Source organism: Myodes glareolus, chromosome 11, assembly GCF_982192425.1.
Source record: "Myodes glareolus chromosome 11, mMyoGla1.1, whole genome shotgun sequence".
Lineage (NCBI taxonomy): Eukaryota > Metazoa > Chordata > Mammalia > Rodentia > Cricetidae > Myodes > Myodes glareolus.
Genome location: NC_142036.1, coordinates 13,779,270 through 13,789,860, shown reverse-complemented (window position 1 = coordinate 13,789,860; position 10,591 = coordinate 13,779,270). Strand labels below are relative to the sequence as shown.

At 50.9% G+C, this 10,591-nt stretch overlaps 1 long non-coding RNA gene across 1 annotated transcript; it reads left to right on the top strand.

The window, feature by feature from the left end:
- Positions 1-3,817: 3,817 nt before the first annotated feature.
- On the top strand, positions 3,818-8,608 carry LOC125398560 (uncharacterized). The gene is made up of 2 exons (XR_007231454.3): positions 3,818-4,311; positions 8,322-8,608. It is a non-coding gene; the product is annotated as an uncharacterized LOC125398560 (long non-coding RNA).
- The last annotated feature ends 1,983 nt before the right edge of the window (positions 8,609-10,591 follow it).

Here is a 10,591-nt window from a genome sequence, read left to right as displayed (position 1 = left end):
CCCCCACACACACACCTGTTACAGCTCTCCCAAAGCTGCTAGATCTAGCTCCTCACACCCCTACCTGCTCCAGCTGCCCCCAAGTAGCTAGGTCTGGTCCCTTGCACCCCCACCTCTTCCAGTTGCTCCACAGTAGCTAGGTCTGGCTCTTCACACCCCTACCTGCTCCAGCTCCCCCACAGTAGCTAGGTCTGGTCCCTGGCACCCCTACCTGTTCCAGCTTCCCCGAAACTGCTAGATCTGGCTTCTCACACCCCTACCTGCCCCAGCTTCCCCACAGTAGCTAGGTCTGGTCCCTTGCACCCCAACCTGTTCCAGCTTCCCCTAAACTGCTAGATCTGGCTTCTCACACCCCTACCTGCCCCAGCTTTCCCACAGTAGCTAGGTCTGGTCCCTTGCACCCCAACCTGTTCCAGCTTCCCCTAAGCTGCTAGATCTGGCTTCTCACACCCCTACCTGCTCCAGCTCCCCCACAGTAGCTAGGTCTGGTCCCTTGCACCCCAACCTGTTCCAGCTTCCCCTAAGCTGCTAGATCTGGCTTCTCACACCCCTACCTGCTCCAGCTCCCCCACAGTAGCTAGGTCTGGTCCCTGGCACCCCTACCTGCTCCAACGCCCCCAAAACTGCTAGGTAGAGTTCCTTGCACCCCTGCCTGCTCCAGCTACCCCATAATAGCTAGGTCTGGTCCCTCACACCCCGACCCATCCCTGCTCCCCCACAGTACCTAGGTCTGATCCCTCAAACCTCCACCTGATCCAGTACCCCAAAATTTGATAGATCTGGTTCCTCAGACACTAACCTGCCCCAGCTCACCCATAGCTGCCAGGTTTGTTCCCTTACACCCCACTTTCTCCAGCTGCCCCACAGTAGCTAGGTCTGGTCCCCCACACCCACACCTGTTACAGCTCCTCCAAAGCTGCTAGATCTAGTTCCTCACACCCCTACCTGCTCCAGCTGCCCCCAAGTAGCTAGGTCTGGTCCCTTGCACCCCTACCTGTTCCAGCTTCCCCTAAGCTGCTAGATCTGGCTTCTCACACCCCTGCCTGCTCCAGCTTCCCCACAGTAGCTAGGTCTGGTCCCTTGCACCCCTACCTGTTCCAGCTTCCCCTAAGCTGCTAGATCTGACTCCTCACACCGCTAACTGCTCCAGTTGCCCTACAGTAGCCAGGTCTGGTCCCTCACACCCCCACCTGCCCCAGCTCCCCCACAGTAGCTAGGTCTGGTCCCTCACACCTCCACCTGCCCCAGCTCCCCTACAGTAGCTAGGTCTGGTTCCTCGTACCCCCACCTGCTTCAGCTGTTTCATAACATCTAGGTCTGGCCAATCACACCCTCACTTGCCCCAGCCCGCGCACAGTAGCTAGGGCTGGTCCCTCCCACCTCCACCTACCCCAGCTTCCCCATAGCAGGTCTAGTCCCTCACACTCCTACCTGCCCCAGATACCCTGCAGTAGCTAGGTCTGGTCCTTCATACCCCCACCTTCCCAATCTCCCCTACAGTTGTTAGATCTGGTTCCTGCAATTCTTGGGATTACTTAGCCCCCTCCTCTATTTCTGACATCCTGCAATTGCTAAGCTTGGCTCCCTCTACTCCTCTACTAACCTCAGCTTTCCAGTAGCTGTTTAGCCTGCTGGCCTCTCCCCTGCTACCAGCTCCAGTTCCTCGGTAGCTGCTTAGTCCGGTGCCCTACACTCCCACTTGCCCCAGCTCCCTATAGCTGCCCAGCCTTGTCCCCACAGCTTCTGGATCTACCCTGCTCTTATTCTGCCAGTCCCAGGTGGCACCCTGTAGCTGTTCATCTTGATATCCCACTCCTCCACTTGCTCCATCCCTCCATACTCCCACCAGCTACCTCGTAGCTACCATCCTTGATTGTCCTGTAGCTGCCCAGCCTGGTCCCACAACTCCCGGAGTTGCCTTGCTCAGCTTTCAACTACTTTAGACCTCCTGTAGTTGCTCATCTGGGTCCCCTGTACACCAATGTTATTCACTATACTCTCCTTTTTAACTGTTTGGCTTGGTCTCCATAGCTACTGGGGCTACCCTGGACCCCAGTCCTTTCATCTTCTACAGCCTTTCAGTTACTGCGCTGCCCTGGTCTTGAGCTACTTGGCAATCCTGAGCCCCCAGTACTCTTGCTCCATTCCTTCTGTGGCTGGACAATTTGGTCCTCACACCTCCAGCCCCCTCCAGTTATGCAACCCTCCCCAGCTCCCTTGTAGCTGCCTTGACGGGTCCCCTAAGCTCCTAATTCCAGCAATTGTCACAGCATCCTATAGATGCTCAGTCTGCCCTCCCAACTCTACCTACTCTGAGTCTCCTGCAAAGCTTTTCCTGGTCCCTGGGGTTGCTCTGGATGCCCATGAACCTCACTTGACACAGCTCCCAACCCTTCTGTAGCTCCTTACCTTGATTCCCATATCTCCCCCACACCCATCTCACCTATAGCTGCTTGACTTGGTTTTCTCGACTCCCACCAGCCCCAGATTCCCTGTAACTGCTCTGCCAGGCCAGGTCCTCTGAGCACTTGGAGCTATCATGGCTCTTCATTTGTCTCATCCTCCAGAGCTTGCTTGAAGCTATACTGCCTAGTCCCTGAGTTCCTCTGGCAGGCTTCCTCTCTGGTCCCTGGGCTCCTCTGGCAGGCTTCCTCCTTGGTCCCTGAGTTCCTCTGGCAGGCTTCCTCCCTGGTCCCTGGTCTCCTCTGGCAGGCTTCCTCCTGCCCAACTTACCTTCTTTCGTCTTCACTCCTGGAATCTGCTTTCCAATGATGGGCTTGATTCCTGCACCCTAGTGCATCCACTCTTACTCTATCTCTCTCCAACAGGCACATCCGCCTTCCCAGACGAGCCCTATGGACACCCCATACCTCCCCATTCCCTCTTTACCACCTCTCTGCCCTCCCATTGCTGCCCTGGCTCCATCAGCCTTCAGGTCTGGTCAAGTCCATCCCCCAGGCTTCTGGGTCTATCCCATCAACTCCCTGAGGCATACTCTGGTGGTCTGTGGGTGTGCACAGCTTTCATGGTCTGTGCTTCTGTCCATGGAATCCCCGGAGACTGTCTGGTTGACACGGGCCTGCAGACAGACACCTTCCTTTTGCTACAGACGGGCCGCTCTGTCGACTCCTTTCCATCCTCTTGTGATCTGCTGTCTGCTAGGCTGTGGCTTTCTCCAGCTCTAGCCTTCTCTGCTCATCACATTCACATGTGGGGACTCGCCAAGATGACTGCTACGCTTCTTGCTTTGGGTCTGGGTTACTAGCAGCCCAGCTCTGAGCTCTGTCTTCTTCCAGGATTCACAGTCCTTGACCCAGAAGTGTGAATGCCACGCTTCTCCCAACCCAGTACAGACTAAGAACAGGATTGAAACCTGGTGACACGGGACGCTTCCTGAAGTTCCTCTTTCTTCTGGTGGTTTCAGTGTTTGGGGTAGGGGGAGACAAGGGGGAGTCCAGATATGGTCTAGGTTACCTCATGTAGGGGCAGGTGAGGTGATACTCTTGAGGCCCGTAGAAGGTGTGAAGCCCGGCTGTCACAACCTAGAGTTCCTGGGTTGGCTGGGGCTGAGTGATTATGTCCACTCTCTCCTGATCACCTCACTGGAGGTCTTTCACTCAGCCTAGGTAGGAATCTCTGTGGTTCCCTCTCTCCAGGAGATCCCAAAAGTATCTGTGTCTCAGGGAGGAAAACAAAGACCAGAGTGGAAGGGCAGAGTGCAGATCAGATGGGGAAGGGAAAGGGCTCAGGCCTCTGGCTGTGCTTACAAGCAGAGGATTTTGTGGCCGCACAGAGAAGCACGGCGAAGGTCCAGAACTGGCTCTCGGCTAAACTAAGAGAGCGGGAGGGGTCTCTGGGGTTGGAGCTCCACGGGTTTCATTTCGGGGTCATGGACAAGAATTCTGATTCTGGGGTCTCACAGGAAACAGGGAACAAGAGGAGTACTCAGGACAGTTAACCCTATATTGGGAAGAAGAGAGCCCATGGGGATCAGAGTAGATGCTGCCAGGGTAAGGGTTTTGGGGGTACAGCAAGGCTCTGGGACTAAGAATAGGGGTCAGCGTTAGAGGGAATAGAGACTGGTCAGGCTCATGAAGAGTTGGGGTACATTCCATACTAGAGGACACAGGGCTGAATGGAGAAAAGGGCTTCTCTAGGCATGCTCACTCATTCCTCTTTTTTTTTTTTTCAGTCAGAACTATGGCCCTGTCCATCTACTCCCCGGTTCCTATGGTGACCTGGGTTGTTTGGTCAAGAGCTACTTCCCTGAGCCGGTAACCGTGCCTTGGAATTCTGGAGCCCTGTCTAGTGGTATGTGCAGCTCTCCTTCTATCTTGTAGTTCAAGCTACGCTCCGTCACTGTCTCAGTAATTATGCCTGCTAGCACCCGAACCAGCCAAACCACTACCTGCTGTGGAACACATCTGGCCAGCAAGATAAACAAGAACATTGCGGAGAGGATGCCCTGCAGGGGGAAGGTTCATCGGAGGTCAGGTTTATGCCATTCTCTTTCCCAGATCAACCAGGATGGGCAGCTGTGTCCAGAGAGGGGACTTCAGTCCAAAGCACAGGAATTTCTGTGTGTCTGTCTTTGTTCATGGCACTCCTATTTGGAGAACAGTTTTCTGGGCTGGGTGTCCTTGTCTCAGACCTGGGACGCAGATGTGGACATGGGTCTTGACCCGCCAGCATCATTCAGAAGCAGCTTGACCTGAGCACACATTAGAACTAACTGTTCATCTCCACACTTTGGTGCTTTCTCTCCTCCAGATCCCAGTACCATTCAGCATTTTTTTTTCCTGTAGGACTCAGAGACCAAGGACTCAAACCTGTGCCCAAGTCTAGGTGAGCTGCTAGGCCTTGATCTCAGATCCAGGAAGATAGCTAGTGTCCTGAGTCACACTACATTAGAAGGTAGTCCAGGTGCTGACCCATCTCCTCTCCTCGCCAACTCCTGACCTCCTGGCAGGACCATCATCCTCCCCCTAAAGTACAAGAATGTGCTTGCGATCTCCCTGACTCCCAGGATCATGTGTGTGGTGGTGGACACTAACAAGGATGACTCCAAGGTCCATTCTAGTTAGTTCATGGATGAATGGAGGTGCATATAGCTCAGACAGCCCCTAGAGGAGTGGGGCAACAGCACCTTCTGTGTGGTTAGTGTCCTCCTCAGTCTGCATCAGGACTGGCTGGAGGGTGAGGAGTTCAAGTACAGGATCAACAAAGGGGCCCTTCCAGCTCCCATGGAGAAAAACCACCTCTAAACCCAAATATGGGAGCAGATGGGTGGACTGTGTGGAGTGTCGTGGGCTTGCAGGCAGAGCCTGGAGTAGGCTGCTCTCTACCTTGACAGTGACATACATGTCGCCTGTCCTCACAGGGGGCTGGCCTTGTGCTGGAAGTTTAGACCATGCCTCCATCCAATAGGGACGGATAACTAAGAACAAGTTCAGTCTGATCCACATGGGCATGTATGGCTTCCACCTGTGGTATAGCAATAGAAAGCTAGATCAGAAACTATAAGAGCACCTATCTCATCCTGTGGACAAGAACAGGCAGCAAGAGGGAACTGTTTACTCCATGGCCTAAAAGGCTCTACACAACTACCACACCAAGAAGACCGCTCTTTTTTTCCCCAGATAAATGAACGCAGTGCTCACCTTTGGGTCCTGGGGCCATTGATGTCTGCCATTGCCTACAGCATATGGGTCTTCCTGGCCATGTCAAAGTCATCTCTCACAGGGGAGGGGCCTTGACCTTAGCCATTGCTTCTTAGGCCCTCCCTCCACTTGCCTGCTGCTGAACACTGTGACTGGACCCCTTCTGCAATCCCTCAAGAGAAGGAACACATTAGCCTTGCAACTGTTAGTCTGTCTCTGTCCCCCTTCTGATCAAGTCTTCTTTTTCTTCTGTGATCTTGAAGAGACATGTCTAGCCATGGACATACGGACTACCCTTTACACTTAACACACCCAACACAGTCAGCTCTGCCTGACTTGGGCTAGGTTGTCTACCTCTTGGGACATTCTCCATCCAGGGGCTACTCAATCTTTGGCCTCAAAAGGATCGAGGTTGCCTTAAGGGAGAAACTGTACAGATCCCCACATGCTTGCAGAATTTAGATGCATTAGAACCTGCCTGATGACTATCACTCAGCCCACATGGCACCTGCACAAGCATGTACAGTAGTGTGCATGAGTACTACACACGCCTTCCACACTCATATGAGCACCCTGTATAGCACTCAGACCCAGCAAGATTTCAGGTCCTCTCTTGGGCTCCTCCTCTTCAATGTTCATGTATGGGTCAGCTGAGACAGATACAACTGCATCCATTCCAGCCCCACAGCACACCGGTGGCTCAGGTAAGGACCTGTGGGACTGATGCTGTAGACCTGTGAGCAGATCCTAGGGAGTCCACGGGTTCAGGCCTCTCTAACTTTCACTGTTCTTACTCTTGTGGGTATTCTTAGTTTTGCCTTGTCAATTGTGTGATTGTAGCTGAGTTTACTGGGAACAAAAAATTGATAATTTTTCTAAAAGTTTCTACAAAGAAATTAAGCCTCTCTGCAGCCATTTGAAGGAACGGGTTTCTCTGGTCTCCCTGGGTGCCTTTGCAGTCATCTGGACTAAGCAGAGGGAACTCACTAAAGGTGAATGATTCTTGTTTACTTAACTATTCTAAAAAAGAGATAACAATATCCCAAAGAGCTTAAGAACTTGGAAGACATTTTCTTTTCTTCTTCTTTTTTTTTCTTTATTTTTTTCCATTTTACATACCAACCACAGTTCCCCCTCCCTCCCTTCCTCCAGCTCTCCCACACTTCTCCCCACCTATCCCCCCCTCCCATTCTCAGAAAGAGTAAAGCCTCCCATGGGGAGCCAGCAAAGTCTGGCATATCAAGTTGAGGCACGGCCAAGTCCTTCCCCCCTGTATCAAGACTGAGCAACGTTTCCCTCCATAGGGGATGGGTTCCAAAAAAGTCAGTTCATGCATGAAGGATAAATGCTGGTCCCACTGCCAGTGGCCCCACAGACTGCCCAAGTCACAGAACTGTCACCCACATTTAGAGGGCCTAGTTGGGTCCTAAGCAGGTTTTCCAGCTATCAGTCCAGCGTCAGTGAGTTCCCACTAGCTCGGGTCAATGGCGAACAGTTTCTTACAAGATGGCATTAAAAACTTCTAGGGACACACAAAGAAAAAAGGTAGAGGAAGTGAAAGGTCAGACATGTCTCTGGTGCCAGGACATGAATGGTCAAATATTTTTTTTTGGATAAAACTCCTAGTTTCCTTGGAAGTAAAAAGTAGACATAGAAACTGCTAGGAAGAATAAAACTTTGACCCCAAAAGTTAAAGAGTTAGGTAATGATGACCATTTTGAGAATTTATAAAGAATAGAATTATAACTGTTGTACACATGAAAGTGATATACAGGGGTAAATTAGCTTATACTTGAAAATAATATCCTAGGTATGGTAGCATACACTCAGCTGATTATAAAAATATAAAAAGTTTCACATTGTTAAGGACTAATCATAAGACTTGAATCCCTTTTTTGTAACCACATGTTTGTTGCTGGCTATGGCATAGTATGAGTAAGATGTACCTGGCTAGATATAATCATTTGGCTTGAATATAAAAATTAATGAAATGGGGTAAAGATCAATGATGTCAAGGGAGTAGGGAAGACAAAAACCAAAATGGGTAAATGTTAATGATTCTTGGAAAATGATTAAAGAGAAACATATTAAAACTGTTCTTGTTTATTTGTATAAATAAAAATGGGCCATTGGTTTAAAAGACAACCGGCGGTCAGTCTCTTCATTTTCTAAAACCTCACATCTCCATCCTGTGGCTTGGAACCCCGCTGGAGCTGGGCTCCAGCATTAATCCCTCCCCACAAGGCTGAGTGGCCTGGTTCACTCCCCAGTGCAGACTTTCTCCTAAACCCAGGCATCACCAGGCACAGGCTCTGCCATCACTTTGGCTTTCTGAACTTGGGAACAGGCAGCGAGGGTCAGGGGTCAGGGGTCAGGGGCCCTGACTCAGCCCAGACAGTCTCAGAACTGAGGGGTGGAGCAGATAGGCAGGGGCTGCTACACGGTCCATGTTGCCATCAGGTCTACTGTGTCTGGACTGGAGCAGTTGGGGGAACGTTGGCTGCTGGCCTAAGAAGACAGGAAGGTGTCCACAGGGAGTGTCTACTGGCCCAGTCCAGCTGGTGCTTTCTCCTGAGCCTCCCTGTTGACCCACCTGCCGTATAGGGACTTAGCCCAGCCCCATCTTGTTGGGACAAACACTGACTGTCCCTCTCTCTGCAGAGCTGGAACTGGACGACAGCTGTGCTGAGGCCCAGGACGGGGAGCTGGACGATCATCAGCGTCTTCATCACCTTCTTCTGCTCAGCGTGTGCTACAGTGCCACCGTCACACTCTTCAAGATCAGCTACTTTATCCCTGCACTGCTTCCCATCGGTCCCACACTGTTCCATCCATCTCACCCAATGTCCTCTGGTGTCCATTGCTGTGTATCCTGCTGCCCCCACCATGTCCTCACAGATCCCACACCAGCCTCATGCCGTCATAACATGGTCATCATGCTGTTTCCATGGTGTTGTCTTCACGCTGTCCCCATGGTGTCCCCTGTAAGCCCCTAGAGCAGTGGTTCTCAACCTGTAGATCATGGCCCTTGGGGGGGGGGTCACATATTAGATATCCTTCATACCAGATATTTAAATTGCAATGCATAGCAGTAACAAAATTACAATTATGAAGTATCAGTGGGATAGTTTTATGGTTGGGGATCACCACAGCCTACGGAACTGTATTAAAGGGTCAAAGCATAGGAAGGTTGAGAGCCACTGTCCTCCGGTAGCTTTGATATTCACATGCCATCCTCGTGATGTCTCCACAATGTGCTCACACTTCCCTACATCCCTTGTTGTCCCATACTACAGATGCTGACCTCCAAGTTGTTCTCACTCTTTTCACACTCTGCCCACACTCTGTCCTCACGCTGAAGCTCCGTTGCACTGTGAGGTTCCTTTGCTGTACCTCACGCTATCCCTGTATTCCCCACCTCCATCTTCTCCATGGTCCCCACACCATCTGCCCAGCAGGAGATATCTCTGGTTAATTCACAGAGATAGCAGGAGCGATCTATGGTCAATTCACAGAATGAAAGGGCTTGGTCAGTGATCTCATGTGCCCTGCTCAGCAGGGAAGCAGACCTTTTCTATTGTGGTGGAAAGGAAACAGATGATCACTTCCAATTATAAGAACATGATTGGGCAGAGGGCCTAGGGAGCTTTGAGGGGCTCAGGACTTGCCAAGTGTTCCTCATATCTGTGTGATACCTAGCCCACACTCCCTTCTGGACTCAGTGCCCTCTGACAATGATTACTCTCTGTGCATCTTTTTCTACGCAATGATCATGGGTGTCCATATCCCCATGAAAACTAAACGCTGGCAACAGGAAGATCCTCAGCTCCATGTCTGTGAGTCTATCAAACTCCTGGTCACTTATAAAGTAACATCAGGTCCCTGACCCCTAATGAACCTTCTGACCAGGGTCATATGTGGATTAGGGACTAGGTGGACATTGAAGATAGAATGTGACACAGGCCAATTATGTTTCAGAAATGACCTGCTCTTTGGACCCGAGTCCCAGAGAGAACACATGGCAGTAGACAGAGCACTTAGGGGAGGCAAGCCTGCTAGAAGGAGACTTTTCTCCAGGCAGTTCTTGTTAGCACAGCTTCCCTGGTATAGCTGACTAAAACAGACATCATCCAAATGCTGGTCCCCCCGCCTGAAGCAAACTTGCAAACAAGCATAGTCCAATCATCATGCCTGCCTGATACCACGCTAGACCTTTTCATCTTTCAGAGTCTCAGAGATGAGCACCCAAGTTCTTCAGAGAAGCAGAACAAGTGGTGGATGATGGATGGATGATAGAGGATAGATATAAACAGTAGACCATAGATAGAGGACGATGGAATGGAGATGACAGGCAGGTAGACAACAGAGGGAGGACAGACAATAGACAGACGGGTGACACACAGAATGAAGCTCCAACTCCAGAAGGATGATTTTATGGACAGATAGAGACCCAACGGTTACAGATGGAATGGGGAGGAACTGAAGTCTTAAGGGACTGGCCACACAGTTGGGCTGAATATGTGGATGATAAGTTTGATGCACCTGGGACAAGCCAGCAGGAAGGAAACCGAGGCAGGAGCTGATATTGTGACCTTGTAACAAGATTTTTCCTTCTCTGATGAAGACGGTTCATTTGGTTGTCACCTTGACTGGATTAAGTGATGGCATTTCTCTGGAGCTGTCTATGCAAGGCTTCCCAGAGATGGTTAGATCTTGAGAGCTCTGAACCAACCAGAGGGTCAGCTTGTTGTGAATGGATTCAGAATATGATGGCATTATTGGGGGGTGGTGGTGGTGGTAGGGGGAGGGCCTAATGGAGGAAGTAGGTTACTTGTTGTGTGCATTTGGGACTATATTGAAGTGATAATTTTTCCTATCTTGGGTTCTTGTCCACCACCCTACAAGAATGGAGTGGAAAGATATTGAAGGGA